Here is a 19,220-nt window from a genome sequence, read left to right on the forward strand (position 1 = left end):
GGCCGGGGGAGGGGGGGGGGTCTCTTAATAAAGCGCTGGCTCCTTCTCTTCCGCCTGCTTTATTCGTTGATTCTACTGACAAATATCGATTGGATGCCCCCTTGTGCCAGGCAGGGTGTAGAAAGCTGAGGCTGCCTCGGTCAACTGACTTGACAGCAATCCTTTGTGAAATGTACATCTCGGTGGGGATGACTTCTGATAAATGACCAAGTTAGCAGATAGATTCAGGGGTCTGTAGGAAGATGGGAAGTGCTGTGAGAGAGAGCGAGAAGCTAGGAGAGGACTTGGGAGTGCTGCCGGTGGAGGTGATGGGCTGGCCACACTGAGAGCAGAAAGGTGAGCAGAGACCTAGAGGCAGTGAGGACCTGATCCAGGTGGGCAGCTGGGGGGACAGCCGTGGCCAAGCCCTAGACTGGGAGGAGTGTGCCTGGAGAATCCGACTGGCAGAGTGAGTGAGGGGCCGGTAGATGGTCAGGGGGGAAAGGGGAGGGCCGATCGTAGGGGCCGCCTTGGCCTTTGGGTGACACTTGTCTCCAAGGGTGACCCTGTGTGTCTGGATGGACTTCAGTGACTTCCTGTGGCTAATTCCCTATGCTCCTCCAATTATTCAGGTTCCCCTCCTCTGGGAAACCAGCCCCGAACCCCTGCCTGGGCCTGGAGCCCCTCCTCCGGTCTCCCGTGACAGCCCACGGTTGGCCCCTAGCCTCGCGTCCCCAACCTCAGACGGAAATTAATCTGCCTGCCAGGTTAAGACCCATTAGCTGGGTCTTTCAATTTTCTATCTGCCAAGTGGGTGGCAGCGGGTCCTGGGTTTCATGACCTCTAACCCTTGTTCAGGAGCACCACCCCCAACCTGTAAGAGACCCGAGGGCCTTTCTCAAATTCCAGCTCTCCTGTAGGACCCTTTTCATCTTGTCCCCAAGCGGACTGACCTCTGTCCTTCATCAGAACCCACTCAAATTCTCTCGTGCCCCTCCCAGGCACTCAGCACATTCTGCCTGGCATTTGCCGGTCACATTCCCCCACTAGATGCTAAATTCCACAAGGCAAGGAACGGCAGTCTGAACTCTGTGTGTGTCATCTTCGCTGCGGCTGGAGAGAGCTGGGGATGAGTACCCACCGCTACAGGGTTTGCCCCCAAAGCCTTCAACGCCGGGCTGTGCGGTGCATTTGCACACCGTTACCCCGCATGCGCCCATCTACCAGCTCAGTACCTACAGTGCCCATGCGTCCTTGCAAGGCCATCCCTCTTCCAGGAGTGCCCTTGCCCTATTTCTCCACCCAGCAGGTCACCTGCCGGCCATTACTAACTCAACGAAAGGGCCACCTCCTCGGGAAACTGTCCCCGTTGACCCCTCCCCTTTAGCGCCGGCCCCTCCCCATCTTGGTGGCTGTTTTCATCTCCCCACAATGGACGAAGAGGCTCTGATGTGCCAGAAGGATTCACGTGGCCCTGCCGTCAGAGCCCTTGCGGTCTAGAACAGAGGCAGTGAACTCTTTCTGTAAACGGCCGGAGATAGTAAATATTTGCGTTTTTGTGGGCCAGATCGTCTGTGTTGTGTCTGCTCAGATCTCCCATGGCAGCGCAAAAGCAGCCACAGGCAATACATAAATGAACAGGCGTCGTTGTGTTCCAAGAAAACTGCATTTGCCCAAACAGGCGGCCGGCCAGATTGGGCCCACGGGTGGTCATTCGCTGAATCCTGGTCTTAGCCTTGGCTGTAGAGGAAAACAGCTTGAGTAGCACACGTATGCATTTGTTTGCTAATGCCTTGGGTCCCCGTCGCTGGGCAGGGGCTCTCCCTGAGCAGAGAGTGTTTGCACTCAGCATCGCACCCTCAGGGACTGGCACGTGCCTGACACAGGGCTGGCCGCCGGGACGTGGGACCAGTCAGTGAGTGAGGGAATGCCATTCCTGCAGGTCCTGAGACTAGCAATCCGGGCTGGACCCTGCTTCTTCCCTGCCAGCACCAAATGCTGAGGAGGGGCTGGCCGTGGGCTCTGGGGCCCCTGGGCAGGAAAGCAAATCCCCTCCTCCAGGTGCACCGTTTCTGCACTGATTTTAATGGGGTGAGGATGGGTGCCATCTGCTCGAGGTGGCCCTGGGAGGATTCAGCTCAGCCCTCCAGACTCCCGACATCCTAGGAATGCCTCCTTCCTGGCCATAGCCCACAGACTTCTAAGCCACCCGGCCTTAACCACAGAGCTGAGAGCGGGCTGGGGGCACCTGGAACTTCCTGTCTGCTGTTAGTCCCTGAAAAGGAGGCATTGAGGTGCGAGACCCATCTGGAGGCAAGCTGTTCCCTTCCTGCATTGGGATGGTCCCTGGCTCTGCGTGGCCTTGGCTTGAGTCCCGACATGCACTTAGGCAGCGCCTTGTATGCGCCAAGTACGATTCACACACGTTATTTAATTGTCATAACCGCCTATGCTGGGGATGTTATGATCCTGATGTGTCACAGGGGTTACACCACATGGGGGCGAAGCTGGGATTTGAACCCAGCAATCTGCCACAGAGCCTTAGCTCATAACCTCTATGCCAAGCTGACAGACAGTAGGAAGGACAGAGAACTTGAGGGAACCAGAGTGGATCAGACTCGCCCACCACCCCAACCCCCTTTCTCCAGCTGGGACACCGTTGCACAGAGAACTGAAGTAATCTGCCCAAGATCACACAGCATTGGTAGTAGAGGCAAGATTTGAAGCACGGTTTCGGTTTCCAATCCAGTGTTTTTTATCCACAAGCCCAAACCCCTCCTTTGGCCTGGGACCTGCAGAAAAACAGAGGCGAGCTCTCTCCTCCCACTCAGAGTAATATAGCCTCTCACCTTACCCTTTGTTAAAAAGCAGCCCCTTCTCCAGGAGGTGGCAATACAGACGCACACCTTCGTTAACATGGATGGGTTTCTGGGCCTGGAATCAGCCAGGTCTGGGCTCAAGAATCAGTACTGTGATGGGCTGGGGCAAATCTCTGACCCTCTCTGGTTTCTCATCTGGCAACTGGGGCTACAGGCCCCACTTGGCTGAGTTGTTCTGAGAACCAAGTACACTGATGTATCTGAGTGTCCAGCCATCACAGAGCCCTCAGCCTGCAGCAAGTATGGCCTCCAGTCCCCCCTTCCTCATTCGCTCCCTGCAGCTCCCTCACCCCTTCTGCACCAGGGAACTGCAAGCACCCCTCCCATTGCACTCAGCTGCAGAACTTCGTCCCATGATTCCTCTTGTGAGTGGACGCCCTGACCTCATCTTGGGCAGTATTGCAAATCCAGGAAACCATGCTGGGCTATTTCTACCCCATGGGCCGTGGCAGCTCACTTTTTTGTTTTTGCCCTGTAATTGCAGGGTTTTACAGTGGTTTCTCTGTTGCCCGAAAGTCCCAGTATTCGCTCTGTTTCTCTCTGACGTGTAATTGTATCTCAGGAACCCGCAGCAATTAGGCCCCTGGCCCCTCGGTGGATGCCTTTTTTCTATGGAGACAGATGTCTGGATGAAAAGAAAGATATTAGCTGGTTGAAGCAAACGGTGATTAGACAACCCTTTATTGAAGCCTCTGCATGGATTTGCTGGCTCTGAATGCTTGGGGAGCCTTGAAGTCTTCATCAACTCTTTCTAGCTTCCTTCCTCTTGATCTAGAACAATCTGTAGGAACCCAGACCCTGGATGCTGGCTGGGAAATGAGTGATGGAAGAGGGAACGGCAGAAGGTGAGGGTCTCTGGTGCCCAGGGCTGGGGAGTTGTCAGGTCTGCAAAGGTGGGAGAATCTTCAGCTTAGGAGCTTGTCAAAATGCAGGCTGCCTAGGGTCCAGGCCTGCCTTCCAATGCAAGGCTACCTTTGGGAGAACTAAAGGAAGTGGCAGGGTCCACTTACCTGCAAAACGGTGACGTCAGCTGGAGGCGACAGTGTTGCCTGGTGGTTAAAGCTCTGTCCTGGGAACACTGCCTGGGTTTGTGTCCTGGTTCTACCACTTACAGGCTGGGTGACCTTGGACAAGTTCTTAACCTCTCTGTGTTTCAGATTTTCATCTGAAAATTAAGGGTGATAATAACTTGCTCAACCTTCATTAAAAACAGATATATATTTTTTTTACCGGTCATAAATATTACCCTGGAAGAGCACTGACCCCAGTGCAGACCTTAGGGAATTCCTGGGAATCCCATGAGAGTTGACTGTGCATTTGACACAGAGCGGGAAACATGGCTGGTCTCCGTCTATGGCATGACTCTTCTCAGTCTTTACATAAACTCCCGATCCATCCTTGCAGGGCCCCGCTGAGGTAGGTGCTAGTTTTAACATCACAATTCCTGCTTTACAGAGAAAGGAGGAAAAGGCACAGAGAGGTTAAGAGACTTGCCCAGGGGTGCCCAGCAAAGATTTGGCAGAGCCAGATTCAGACTCAGGCCACTTGGCCCCAGAGTCTGTGTGCTTAACCGCTAGGCTTTCCTGCCTCTCAGCGTGGAGGGAGCAACAGCTGCGCACAGGCGTGTGACATGCGCCGTGACAGAGGCGCGCACAGGGGCAGGGCGGGCCTGTCTGTCCTTTGGCTTATGTGGGCCTGGACCTCTCAGTCTCCGCCCCTGTGGTGTTCGGAGGACTGAGCAACACCCCCAGGAAGGGCTGCGCCCCACTCCCCCCCACCCCGGAGGCCGGGCAGCACCCCTCTGGTCTGGTCCGGAGGCGGGAGGCCCGTGGAGGAGGTGGGGAGAGACTGAGCAGGGTGAGGGCGGGGCACAGACCCATCTGTTTGGAATTAGACACGAATTGAGCACAGTTGGCCAGGAAGCAGCCGCATGAAGCCAAAAAGCAGAGTTTGGAAATGCTCCGCAAATGTCTCAGCAGAGCTGACCCTCCTCTTGTGATTCTGTCCCGGTCTCTTTACTCCATTGCTCGTTTGCCCAGCACGTTCTCCACGCTGGTCTGTGGATGGAGCTGGGGAGGCCCTTTCCTCAGCCTGGGAGGGTGGAAGGAGGGGGGCAGTGCGCTGGGGCACACCAGGAGGCCGGAGAGGGACCTCACTCCAGGGAGGACAAAAGTGACAAACAACAACAATAATAGTATTGATTATGTGCTTACAGGGTACCAGCGGCTTAACATTTGACCCCTAGGGTCAGTATTAGGTTTGCCTCCCGTTCATGGATGGAACCTGGGCTCCTAGGGGTTAACTAGCAAGACTCCCACAGAGGCTGAGCGACTCTGCTGGGAGTTGAACCCAGGCTTCCAGATGCCATTGCTGGGCTCCTGGGCCAGCTGTGGTGTGGGGTAAAGTCCTCCGGGGGTCAGAGCAGAAGCCTGAGTCCCATGCCTTGCTCTGTCTCTTACCAGCTGTGTGCCCTCGGGCAAGTCGGTTGACCTCTCTGAGCCTCAGACCTTCTGCTGTGGCGTATAATACATGACACTGTAATACATTCCCACAAGGATAGTACAAGGAGCTTCGCCCATATTGAGCCAGGGATGGTGCTTTGAAAGGCAAGGAAGGACCTCTCTGCGCTCCTGGGTGAAAGTGACGCAGTCCCCACAGGCTTTTAGCTGGGGTTGAAGAGGGGAATGGGGGCTGGGTGGGGCCCTAGGGAGCCTCAGAATCCAGGGACAGTGTTCCCAAGCCCTCTTTCCTGGGAGCCAGGTCCACCCTGGCTGGGTCTGCATTCTGACACAGCCTTGCTGACATCCTATATTGCTTTCTATTTTTCCTTCTCTTCTTTGCATCTGAGCTTCTGGAAATGAAATCCCAAATCCTAGGAGGCTTTCTCATTAAATATAGCCTTGGGAGATTGCTAGGTCAGGGTCCTGGAGCCGAGCGTTGGGTGGCTGGAGAACGTTTTGAAAGTGCCACCATTTTTTAGGGTTGGGGACTGTTGGTAGTTTTATTTCACGGTCATAAAAGTAGCCGTGATCACTGAAGAAAATCCTGAAAAGAGAGAAAAGTGTGAAGATAAAAAATCTTACAGAACCACTTCTCCCAGAAAGTACCTATCTTAGCATTTCTGAGAATTTCCTTTCACTGTATGTTTTTCGGTTCCTCTATTGTTAAAACTGTCATTCTGATTCTGATACTGTTTCCTTTGTCTTTTAACAATTTAACAGTATAACAGATGTTTTCTCCTGTTTAAATTCTTCATGAGCATTATTAAAGATGCAGACTTTTCCATGGTACAACAGATATTCGCTCGTACCATGATGCACTTTAGTAATTTCCTTACGGTGGAGCATGTTGGAGCTCTGTGGCATTTTGCTATTAAAAATAACATGATGGGGGCTTCCCTGGTGGCGCAGTGGTTGAGAATCTGCCTGCTAATGCAGGGGACACGGGTTCGAGCCCTGGTCTGGGAAGATCCCACATGCCACGGAGCAACTAGGCCCGTGAGCCACAACTACTGAGCCTGCGCGTCTGGAGCCTGTGCTCCGCAACAAAAAGAGGCCACAATAGTGAGAGGCCCGTGCACTGCGATGAAGAGTAGCCCCCGCTTGCCGCAACTACAGGAAGCCCTAGCACAGAAACGAAGACCCAACATAGTAATCAATCAATCAATCAATAAATCTTTAAAAAAAAAAAAAAAAGTAGCCTCATGGGATTTTTATTAAAAAAAAAAAATAACATGATGATGGATAAAGAAGATGTGGTATATAGATATATACAATGGAATATTACTCGGCCATAACAAAAGAATGAAATCTTGCCATTTACAATAATGTGGGTGGACCTAGAGGGTATTATTTAAGTGAAATGAGTCAGACAGAGAAAGACAAATACTGTATGATTTCACTTATATGTGGAATCTAAAAAACAAAACAAACAAACAAATATAGCAAAACAGAAACAGAGTTATAGATACAGAGACCGAACAGGTGGTTGCCAGAGGAGAAGGAGGGGAAGGGAGGAAAGAAATAGGTGAGGGAGAGTAAGAGGTACAAACTTCCAGCTGCAAAATAAATGAGTCACAGGTATGAAATATACAGTGTGGGGAATATAGTCAGTAACGATATCTTTGCGTGGTGACATATCATAACTAGACTTATCGTGGTGATCATTTTGAAATATATGGAAAAAAATCGCTAGGTTGTGCACCAGGAACTAGCATAGTGCCGTAGGTCAATTACAGTTCAAAAATAATCAAACATACAAACAAACCCATAAAAAAGAGATGAGATTTGTGGTTACCAGAGGGGAAGGTGAGGGAGGGAGAATTGGATGTAGGTGGTCAAAAGGTACAAACTTCCGGTTATAACATAAATAAGTACTAGGGATGTAACATACAACACGGTAAATATAATTAACACTGCTGTATGTTATATATAAAAATTGTTAAGAGACTAAATCCTGAGTTCTCATCACAAAATGTTTTCTATTTCTTTACTTTTGTATCTGCATGAGAGGATGTTCACTAAACTTATCATCATTTCATGATGGATGCAAGTCAAACCATGGCTGTGCACCTTACACTTACACAGTGCTGTATGTCAATTCCATCTCAGTAAGACTGGAAGAAAAAAAATAACACGATGATAAACCTCTTTGGGCACAAAACTCTGTCCACACGTTGAGCCATTTCCGGGAATAGATCCCTAGAAGGGGACTCCAGGGTGGAAGCTGAGTACTTGTTGAGGCTTTTGATGCCGAACATGAATGTCCTCTTGTTGGAGACGGTGGTGAACACAGCTGGCAGGGGCAGTGCCTCTGCTGCAGGGGGCTCATGCTTCTGCTGAAAAAGGATCTGAAACCATGTGTTCTGACTCAAAGGAAAGATACCAGACGGACCAGACTCAGTGTCTCTTCTCGATGACTTCGAAGCAGCTCGAGTCCTCAGGAGCTAAATGAAGTTTCACCTGAAGCTGGTACGACTAGGAGCCCTAGGAGAGCAGGCGTGGCAGGACGCAGAAGCTTTGGTGCTGCTGGCATAGGAGGCTGCCTCTAGCGAGACGGGGTTCGCTGCAGAGTATCCACAAAACCGTCCAGCTGCGTGTGCCCACTCCCACTCCCTGCACTCTCTGCCCGTGCCCCGTCCTTTATTCTCCATCACTGGTCTCTGGACATCTGACCTGTTAATGCATTTACTTCTTTGTCTATTCTCTCTTGCGCCTAGAACTTAAGCTCCCTCCATCTATTTTGTTCCCTCCTGACACATGACCTGACATTTAACAGGTGTTCAGTAAATATGTATTGAACTAATGAGTGGATGAATGAATGAATGGGGGAAAGTGTAAAGATCAGATCAAAGCTCCCCAGAACATGATTGTCAGAGATAACAGGACCTGAGCACATTGATTTATTGAATTGAATATGCCTGGCATGTAATCCTGGACACTTCCCGGGTTACCCTACAAGGTGACTCTGTTCTCAGCGCATATATTTCCCGCCTCCTGCCTCCTTGGCCTTACAACAGAAACATTTCCGCATGTTTTTAAAAATTCTTTGTGAACCAGAATTTATCTTCCTTTAACATACATAAGAACATTCCAAAATTTGTTTGATAGATTCCTTAACACTTTGGATAGGTGGGAGTGGAATTGCTGGGGCATAGAGGATGCCTATGGTAACCTGCCCCGGTACTGACTGGTGGTGTCCTAGGACGGCTGCCGAGTCCACCTTCCTATCAGCAGGGCACGAGTTCCCACGTCTGCGGCCACCCGCTGACAGTTGGCATTGCAGTGCCTGATGATTTTTGCCAAGCTAATAGGTGTCAAGCGATGTCTCATCCTGTTTTTATTGGCATTTCTCTGATTACTAATGAGGCCCCAGACCTCTGCACCGGCCCAGCCCTCAGCCTGGCCCTTCATCCACCTCGGGCTTACTCTGTCTCCTGCGTGTCCTTCAGGATTCAGGACAGACTTTCGTCCCCTCAGCGGGCTCTGCTCGCCAGTCTCTTCTTTCTGCTCCCCAGGCTGCCCTTCAGAATAACAGACTAAGGTTGTGTTTACAAACCCAGTTCTGGAGTCTCAAATCGCTGGGATCAAAGCCTGCTCCAACACCTATAGGCTGTGCAACCTTGACCAAGGGCCTTAACCTCTCTGAGCCTCGGACTCCTCACCTGCAAACGAGAGGTTAAGGATACCACCTCCTGAATAAATACTTGAAATTCATCACTTTGTCACTGCTTTAGTACATATGAGTGATATCTATACTACTGGGTTACTTAGGTCTGTTTTACTGTCTGTGTAAGCGCTATATAACATTGCCTACTGTATATCTCTTCCCAATTCCCTGTAGCTTGAAATCGGCCATAATGGGAATATTTTCATATGGAAACTGACAAACCTACGCGAATCATAGTTTGATTTTTGTTTTGTTGATTGTCTAGGCTTCAGAACGTGATGGAGAAAATGTTAATGTGTGGTGCATGTTGTAGTTATATTGTGAATAATACAAAAAGTTGAGGAAATAAAAAAAGAATAGCACCTCCTGGGAGAGTTTTCTTGAGAAGTAGCTGAGATTATTTATGCGGAGTGTTTGACAAATAGTGCGGCCGAGTTCCTGGTAGCTGTTGGGTGTGAAAGCCTGTGCCATCCTGCATCCTCATCGTCTATTTGCCAGACTGGCCTCCACAGCCTGGGAGGACTCGCAGTTGAGGCTGCATTTGCTGCTTTTTTATATTTTCAGCTCCTGACGGTGCCGGGCAAATAGTAAGACCTGGAATGAATCTTGTCAGCCTCTCTGGAGGAGATTTAAGCATCAGATGATGGGTCTAGATGCTTTTTTAAAGTCCCTTCCAACCCTGAAATTCTGTGATCAGGAAATTACCCAGGAAGCAGTTCTCCTTGTGGGGTCCTTCCTAAGGTTTCTAAACGGGGCTTTATTACACACTGCAGGTAATTATAGGAGGCCGCAGTGGCCGCAGGGAGCTCCCCATGGCCTGATGGCTGGCAGGTGCGTTCCGGAGGCTATCATCTTTCCGCTGACCAGGGGATCGGAATCCTGGCAGGGGCAGGGCCTCTCCCTTCAGCCAGGCAGTGGGAGGAAGCCCTGGAGGTCTCAGCCTCAAGCTGGGCGGCCCTCCACTCTCTACCCCAGGGGATGGCAGGGTAGCGCTAGTGTGCATGAATAATAGCAGGAAAGTCACAGAAAGCAGGAGCAGCGGAGACCTTTAGGACCTCCAGGCCAGGAGTCATAGTCCCCCCGGTTCATAGGGACCAGGTGGGTGATATGAACAGATAAAGAGACCTAGTAAGACAATAGGGAAGAGTGGGGCCTGCAGCAAACTGGAAAATCGACCAGGTTCTGACCAAAGGAGACGGCTGCTGCTCAGCCATGGGGATTGGGGAATGTGAGCCCAGGGTTCCTGGATCTTCCCCTTCTTTTTTTTTTTTTTTAAATATTTATTTATTTATTTATTTATGGCTGCGTTGGGTCTTCGTTTCTGTGCGAGGGCTTTCTCCAGCTGCGGCAAGTGGGGGCCACTCTTCTTCGTGGTGCACGGGCTTCTCACTATCACGGCCTCTCTTGTTGCGGAGCACAGGCTCCAGACGCGCAGGCTCAGCAATTGTGGCTCACGGGCCTAGTCGCTCCGCGGCATGTGGGATCTTCCCAGACCAGGGCTCGAACCCGTGTCCCCTGCATTGGCAGGCAGATTCTCAACCACTGCGCCACCAGGGAAGCCTTCCCCTTCTTTATCAAAAGAAGCTTGAGATCCAGAATTTTATGTAAAGCTTTCTGATTTTTGAAAATTATAGCTAATTCAAAGTTTTGTCAATGGCTGTATGGCACAGACAGAATCGGTTTGTAAAGCAGCAGTTGCCGTATCTTCTGATTTAGTACAACATTTGACTGATTGGGAAACTGAGGTTCAGAATTTGGGAGCTTGCCAGAGGTTTCTGGGGAGGTAGTGACCCTGAGGGACGTAAAGCATAGTCCAACATCCCAGTGGGCTCCTAACCCCACCTTTTTCCAAGGCAGGAACTGAAGCCCAGGGAAGGAAAGGGACCAGCTCTAAGTCACACAGCTGGTAATGGCAGAGTCTGGGGTAGGGCCGGGCTTCTGGGCCCTCCTCCATGGGGTTGTCCAGCGACCTTGTTGCCAAAAACAACCCTGGAATGGTTTCGGTAAAAGCCTGACCACGAGTGTGGCACAGGGCAAATTCTGACTTGTCATTTGGCAGGAAACGGTTGGCACGCAGTGGGGCAGGAATGCCAGGGCGCTCCTGCTGGCAGGAGAGCTGTTTGTGCATTTGCTGAACTAACACTTTCAGCTGTGAGGGTGCAGAGATCAGCTCTGGCCTCTTTGTAAAGGGTCTCTTGGACTGAATGCCTGGAGTCTGATTGCCCTTGAACTGGCATCCTTAGAGTCTGCCTGTGAAGTCTCAGGCGGAGTGGGGGGATGTCTCATCTCATTTGTGGTCAGACACATGGCTTAGGGAAATGAACCTGAGCTTGGAGTTGAGAGTGAATAGCCGTCCAGTTCATGATGTCCCAGCTCTGACACTGGGCTGCCCGTGTTCATCATTGTGGCCCTGCCGCTATCACAGAGCTATTATGAGAGTGTAATCAAGTGGATGGATCTAAATTGCCAACGAAAAGGCTAGAGAAACGTGAACTACTTTTGCCCTTCTATTCCTTCTCCCCAGAGGGTGGCGTTTGAGCTGGGAAAGGAAGGAGGAGAAGGAGTCAGTACGGTCAGCAAGGGCAAAGGCCCTGAGGCAGAATGAACCTGGAGCGTTCAAGCACAGGTATGAGGTTAGCAGGATGGGAACAGAGAGGGCAGGGGAGCACATGTGAGGGTGAAGCAGAGAGAGGTGGCTGAGGACGCCAGGAGTGGGTGTGGGTCTCTGGAGGGAGGGCGAGCTGCCTGGCCTTTCATGATAGGTGCTCTCCCCCAAGATGGTGGCAAGGAACTCACCCTCTGAGACAGGCCCTTCTAGCGAGGCCAGGACTGTGGGTGGGGGAACGAGAGGTCCAGAAAATGAAGGGGACGGTGGGGAGGAGGAGGCTGGATCACCCCAAGAAACATCAAGGAAGGGGGAGGGTAGGTCTTCCAGGCTGTGAGGTGTGAGTAGGGTTGGCTGGACAGTGAGGGGGGATGGATTTTGCCAGTAGGGCTTCGGATTGGCGGAGCGGCCAGTGTGGAAATGAGCAGCGTGGCCTCCCTCTCTCTATGAAACTGTGGGCGAGCCGCAGGATTGAAGAGAAGGCCCTGAGCCCTGGACTAGAAAGGCAGGGTCTTAGCAGGCAAACCCATGTGATGTCTGGACCCCACGTCTCCACCTAGTGCCCCAGGAATTCAGAACCTTGCCCCCCCCAATTCCTTCCAGCCTCGCTCATGTGCTCAGAGGTCGGGGCCCCAGGAGCGAATCTCACTGCCCGAGAATGCAGACGTCTGAGGAGTCTCCAGGGACCCCTGTGCTCATGTTGTGGTATTTACCATCCCATGGAGGGCACGCGGAGGAGGAGAGGGACTCACCAGAAGGACACTGGGCAGCAGTGAGCGACCAGGTGGCTCTTACTCCTCCTGATCCCGCCCATTCATTCCTCTCCCACAGCACGGAGGGCGCATCCACTCGGTGTGTCATGCTCCCAGGGTGATGCTGGGCCAGTGCGTGCAGCGCGGGTCCACTCTGAGCGTGGCTGTGAGCCCGAAACCACAGTGAGTCAACTGTGGGTTGCCTGGGAGTGTGCTGTGCAGGGCAGGAGGGGTCATGCACAGAGGGAACCAGGGGTCAGGGGTCGGCATCCTTGAGATTCTGATGGGCATCCTTGAGATTCTGATGGGCATCCTTGAGATTCTGATGGGCATCCTTGAGATTCTGATATGTAAGAAATGACGTCTCTTTGCTGTTTGAATGACTTCGGTGAGTAGTGAAGTTGAAATGTTCTTGATAGTTGATGGGTCACCTGCCTTCCTTTTGTGTTGATTTGCCTTTTATGTCCTTTCCCCTTTAAAAAAAAAAAAAAATTAGTTCAAGGCATTTGGTCCCATAGGTCAGGGATCAAAAAAAAAGTCACCTTTTTATATAAAAGGACAGGTAGTAAACATTTTAGGCTTTGAGAGCCATACAGTCTCTGTTACAACTACTCAACTCTCTGCCCTTGGAGCACAAAAGCAGCCACCGACAATACGGAAATGAATGTGCACAATGGTGTTCCAATAAAACTTTATTTATAAAAGCAGGTGGCCAGGCTGCAGGCTGTAGTTTACCAACCCTTGCCTTAGAGAAGTTTACATTTCTTGTGTGTTCAGCCTTTTCCTTGATGTAAATATGGAGTTTCACACTAAGCATGGACCTTCTCCATTCCAAGATAAAATGCAAAAACAAAACAAGCAAAAAAACCAAGAAAAAAGTATTCAAAAGTGGTATAAACGGGTGGTTCTGGGTGAGGCATCCTGGACGTGCTGGCATCGACCTGCATCTTGGTCAGTCTTAGGTCCCCAGTAGGAGAAGTGGGCGGGGCACTGATGCAGGCAGAGGCAAAGCCAGAGCCTGGGGGCCTGGTGGGACATCCGAGCAGGGGTGGCTGAAGTGGGGACAATGCTGTCCTCGTTCTGTGCTTCTCCCTGACCTTGAAAACTGTGTTCTCAGGGGTTACTGGGCCTGTCATGTCCTGAGAGACCTGTCCAGTCCACCAGCCAGTCCTTGGCAATAGGACCCCAAGTGAGGACCCCCTACTTCCACAGAAGCCACCAGTCCCTTCCCCCCAGTCTGGACCCTTCCATGGACTGGGTTGTCAGCCTGATCTTAAAGAATCACGTGCGACTTTTATACCAAGTGAAAGGAGCCTCCTCCACCCTTTTCTTCTGGTCCTATTTCGAAGATGTCCTCATACCCAGTGCTGTGCCTAAGGTACAGATTTCCTGTTAAGAATCTTAATTATTCATTTGAAAACCCAAACTGGTTTGGCAAAGGGCAAATAGGGAGATGCATTTGGTTCTCTGAATTTGAAGAGGCCAATGGCTTTGTCTTCCTTTCCTCCCAGCTCACTTCCCACCCACCCCTGTCTTGGTTAGCCTCGGGACACACTGCAGAAATGAGGCTTGGGACCTGGACTGTGCCTGAGTTGACTCATATCTGGCCTGTGACCTGGGAAAAGCCCTTCTCCTTCTGCAACCTGATGGACTTTCCTTAAGAATGGAAATGATATGTCACTGTCAAGGTCTGTAGCTAAGAGGAGGGGAGATACCTTAGGATAGTTTGTCACTGTTGGCGTCAGCTCCGGAGCCCCGCAATCTGGATTCTGGTACTGACTCTACCATCTACTTGCTGTGTGACTTTGGATGAGTGACTTCACCTCTCTGTGCTAGCCTAAATATGGGGTGACAATAAGGTACCTAATACTAGGCTGTTTGGAAGATTGAATGGCTCTATCCACATAAAGTATTTGAAACAGTGCACATCCAAGTAGTTAGTGAATGTTCTATTGTATGTAAAGTGCCGGGCAGATAGTAGGTGCTCATTAAAGACAGTCACCCTTCTGTGTTATTACACGCTCCAGAACAATTCCATATGTTAATCTTGCACAGGGACTGCAGATTTCATGCGTATCTACTTCCCCACACACTGTTAATGAACGTTCCAAGCCCAGATAACCTTGCTTTTCCGTCCTTAGCGAGCTTCGGCTTGATGAGAATTTTCAAAATGTTGTTTGTCGATCTTTTAAAACCCCTGAGATGAGTATTTACTGCCAAAATGTACAAGTATATCAAAAGGATTTAATTCAGGCCTCGGATAATAAGGCTGGCGATGTAAAGAGGGAAATGACAAGGTTTTCCTTTCTTTGCCCTCTATCTGCTGTGGCAACAAGCACTTCCGTTTATCACTTAAAATCCTGTTTGAAAAGGTCAGCGGTTATTTGCGTGAATCACACAGTGTGAGGGCTCAGGTAGGATGCACTGGAGACAGGCGTCCTCAGATTTCTACTCCGTGCCCTGTCCTTTCCCCATGATGGACTTTGCCCCGTGTCCCCACGCTGCTCCCAGCTGAGGTGGGCGCCCTGGGCAGAGGAGGACCTGAGTCCAGTCACGTGACTCTGTCAGTGGTCTGAGGACCGGTCACCTGTCCTCAGCGTGTGCCCAGCACGTGAGCTGCCTTCAGTCCGCTCTCTCACGGTTCCTAGCACTCCCATTTTCCAGAAGAGGACCCTGAGGCCCCAGATGCTTTCAGCACTGGCTGCAGGTCGCCCGGCAAGCAAGCAGCAGGACCTGCAGCTGCCCCCCCTCCAAAAGCCCATGCTCTGCCCTGACTCATCTCTCCAGCAGGTCCTCCCCATGCCTTCCGCCGCCCCTTCATTTGATGTGACATGAAATGAAGGACGATGAAATATTTATCGGTCTCGTGTCTGCCGGGCGCCTTCACAAGAAAGCCCAGAGAAACACTTTGGAAAGTGGAGGTGATGTTCCAAAGGCCACTAATTGGTTTACTCATGAGCCTTAATCTCTGGTTTTGAAATATTCGACGTGAGAGACAGGCTTGGCCTGGAAACCCCAGTGGGACTGGTGTGCCGCTGGTTTCCAAGGACAGAGCTCACCCAGTGGGGGTGACTAGGAAGGGGGTCGTGAAGAGTCTCTTGCCTTTGCTAATTTGCTGGGTGCCAAGCCACTGCCCTCCCGGGGCCACATGATCAGGCCCTGCTTCCCTCTCTGACCCCATCCTGTAAAATTATCCCTTAGCTCAGTGTGCTTGCACCGCACTGGCCTTTGGGCTGAATATGCATAGCTCGTTTCTACCTTACGATCTTGCATGGACTCTCCCCTCCGCCTGAACTCTGGTCTCCTCGCCCCTGCCTTTGCACAGCCGACTCATTCAGGAGCTCAGCTTGGAGTTTACCCCAGTGGCACCTTCCTTGTCATCCACTGTCACGCCGCCCCCTCGACTTTGCTGCTTAAGTGTTTCCCGTGATCTCTGTTTGATTTGATGCCTAAGCTTCCAGAGGAGAAGGCTGTTTCCTTGTTCACCGTGGTGTCACCAGCATCCAGAACAGAGCCCAGCACATTCTGGGCCCCAGTCAGTCTTTGCTAAGTGACCGATGGCTTCTGCTGCTTGGTATAAAGCCAAGAGTTTGGACCAGACGGTTGGCGGGGAGCCTCCCTACTCTGGAAGAAGCTCTCTCAACTTGAGAGCCAGCACTTCACTTTGAGGCTTTCTCTTCCTGACGGTCACTGCTCAGACCAGCCTCAGGCAGGGGGCCCAGTTCCCTCCCAGCAGAGCCCGAGGCAGGGATTTGGTGCCTGTGGATTCTAGAAGGCGGTGAGGGAGGCTGGACAGGGCAGGGGGAAGAGAGAGGCTGGGTAAGGAGGTGTCTCGGCTGGAGCCAACCTTCAGCCTGACCCCACGGGACCCCGGACCATACAGGGCACCCACCACAGGGCTGGTTCCACGTGGAGGCAAAGGGGGGGGGTCAGCTTCGTGCAGCCCCGATTCCCTCAGTCATAGTCTGGGGGCAGCCCAGGGTGGCAGGGGCCAGAGGTGGTCACCTCCTGGGCGAGGCAGCTCCTGTCTGGCCAGGGCAGTCCTCTGGAGGAAGGGGCAACTGCTAGCAGCCAAGAGACACAACAGCTGAGGAGTGTTAGCGGCTCAGAAAAGGCTCTCTGGACGGGCGCCAAGAGCGGCCCCTCTCCAGGGACCTGGCGGCCCCTTCCACGTAGCCTGAGCTCAGCCGAGGGAATTCAAACCTGAGACCTGCCTTTCCAGGTGAGGTGTCTCCGAGGGTCACTGGGAGTAATCTGCTACCCGAGGAAAGGCCAGCAGCTCCTGGTTACCAACCCCTACCCCTCCAGGCCACTCAGGTTTCCTGCCTGTCCTCTAGGCCAGCCCAGAGAAGAAAGTAATGGATTTTCCTTTCTCAGTGTACCTACTATGTGCCAGGGACTGTTCTAGAAGCTTTAAGTGTATTATCTCCTTTACCTCTCCCACCAACCCCACGAGGTGGGGCTTACAATGCCAGTATCTGCAAGGTGAAAGCCACGGCTCTTGAGATAAAATACTTGCCCAGGGCCTCACAGCTCGAGAGGGACAGTGTCAGAACCCCAGCCATGTCTTCTAGACCAAAGCCTGTGATCTTTCCCCTCCCGCACTGCCTCCATGAGCTTGGGTGGGCAGAGAAGAGGCCTCCCTCTGCCTGTCTTCCAAATGGAATGTTTGTTGGAAGGAGCCTGGATAATTGCAAAAGGAACCGTGTATGGTGCTGTGTAACAAAGAGTCCCCGAATCTCAGTGACGTACAACACATGCTTATTTCCTGTTCCCATCACAGGCAGACTGTGATCAACGGCAGGGTGACTGCGGCCCAGCCATGTTCCTTGAGTTTTCTCGGTCAGAGGCCCAGGCTGAAGGTAGTCGCCATCTAGGCCACGCTGTGCTCACACCAGAACTGAGCGAGCCACACAATCAAATTTAAACCTTCTGCTTAGGGTGGCACACAGAGCACGTCTGCTCACACTCTATTGGCCAAAGCAAGGGACATGGCCAGACCCAGCGTCGGTGGAGCAGGGACTTAGAGTCCCCTACGGTGAGGGGTTGGGGGCAAAGAGAGGGGAACAATGTTTGCATAATGCAATGGGCCGTAAACCATTGGGCTCTGCAGCCGGATGCGTGGGTCTGACTCCTGGCTGTACCTCTTAGTAGTTGTGTGGCCTTCAGTATGGTCCATCACCTCCTTGTGCCTCAGCTTCCTCATCTGCAAAATGGGGATGACAATTATAGCCCTGTATTAGCCTCCAAGGGCTGCCGTAACAGAGTATCACAAACCGGATGGCTTAGATGACAGAAATGTATTTTTTTTTTCAAGTTTTGGAGGCTCAAAGTCCAAGATCAGGGTGCTGCCAGGGTTGGTTTCTGGCGAGGCCTCTCTTCCTGGCCACCTTCTCATGGTGTTCTCACACAGCCTTCCTTCTGTGTGTGCACGTCTTATAAGGACAGCAGTCCTATCAGATTAGGGCCCCACCTTTATGACCTCACTTAACCTTAATTCCCTCTCTAAAGGCCCCGTCTCCAAATGCAGTCACATTGGAGGTCAGGGCTTTAGCATATGTATTTGGTGGGGAGATACCACTTAGTGCCTTATTCTGTAGGGCTGTTGTGAATGTGATGGGCCAGGCACTTAGGGCGTCTGGCTTGGGAGCACTGAATAGGTGCAAGGTTGTTGCGAGTACTTGGTGGTAGTTTGTCCTACATTTTGGGTGTTCCCCTGTGTAGATGATCTCTCATTCCATTTATCTTTATATCCTTGGCCTCTGTCCCAATTCCTGGCACACACTAGGTGCTCAGAAAACATATTTTTGGGATCCTATGGTGAAGCCAGAGGCAGTTGACAGGAGCCACCCAGGGTTAGGAGGCCCTGGGCTGTGCTCCTGGCTGTGTTGTGAGCCTGCTGTGTGGACAAGTGATGGTCTCAGGCCAACCAGGATCCATCACATTAGACAGAGAGGGTTTGTCTGCAAAATCTCAGCAGATTTCTCGTGGCCTTTGTGCTTATACCAAGGTCGTGAGGCAATGTTCAGAGCCAGGGTAGACTCAGAGAGATCCTTTTTTATGACGATGTTGTTATAAACTCCAAGGTGGCCATAATTCTCTAAACTCCCTCTCACAGATACTGTCCCCCACCAGCAAAGCACCATAATGTGACAGGGCTGGGCATGAATGGGCATCAGGAGAACGTATTCTCGCTGCTTTGGGTCCGGGGAAGTTTCTGACACAGAACCACAAGCTTGGAATGACCTCTTGGGGTTCCATGGCAACACTCAAAAACCCTGTGTTCGTTTCTCTTTCCTCATTCATGTTACCTTTCCCACTTCCGGCCTTGCTTAGGAAGGGCTGTGTCTGAGGATGTTTATTTAGCAGATGGCGCTATTGCCTGGGGATGAAAAGGTTAAAGGACATGGGGACAGCTGGCCTTTCCAAGCCCTCTGCCTGATGTGCTCAGGCCAGCAGTGTCATGGAGAAGAGAGTACCATGTGAAAGTTCTGGGCCTCCTCCCAGCTCATTGCTAATTAATTATTGGCATGATGAATAATTCAGTGTGTGCTACCTATCTCAGTCTCAGTTTCCTCATCTGGGAAATGGGAGCAGTGACACTTCTCATGTGATGTGCAGCACCTGGCCAAGAGCAGACGATGATGATGAGATGATGATGATGATGATGATGGTGATGATGATGGTGATGGGATGATGATGATGATGATGATGATGATCGGATGATGATGATGATGATGATGGGATGATGATGGTGATGGGATGATGATGATGATGGTGATGATGATGATGATGGTGATGATGATGATGGTGATGATGGTGATGATGATGGTGATG

At 51.4% G+C, this 19,220-nt stretch overlaps 1 protein-coding gene across 3 annotated transcripts in view; it reads left to right on the plus strand.

The window, feature by feature from the left end:
* ST3GAL1 (ST3 beta-galactoside alpha-2,3-sialyltransferase 1) overlaps window positions 1-19,220 on the plus strand; it is an 84,661-nt gene that overhangs the window by 21,805 nt on the left and 43,636 nt on the right. The window contains exon 2 of one of the 3 annotated variants that reach the window (XM_082364001.1): window positions 11,551-11,652. The exons of the other annotated variants lie outside the window; for them this stretch is intronic. The gene's annotated coding sequence lies outside the window, so the exon portion shown is untranslated. The remainder of the gene's footprint in view (window positions 1-11,550; window positions 11,653-19,220) is intronic. 3 annotated transcript variants of the gene reach the window in all.

The sequence above is a fragment of the Balaenoptera borealis genome (assembly GCF_965194805.1).
Source record: "Balaenoptera borealis genome assembly, chromosome: 17".
NCBI classification, from domain to species: domain Eukaryota; kingdom Metazoa; phylum Chordata; class Mammalia; order Artiodactyla; family Balaenopteridae; genus Balaenoptera; species Balaenoptera borealis.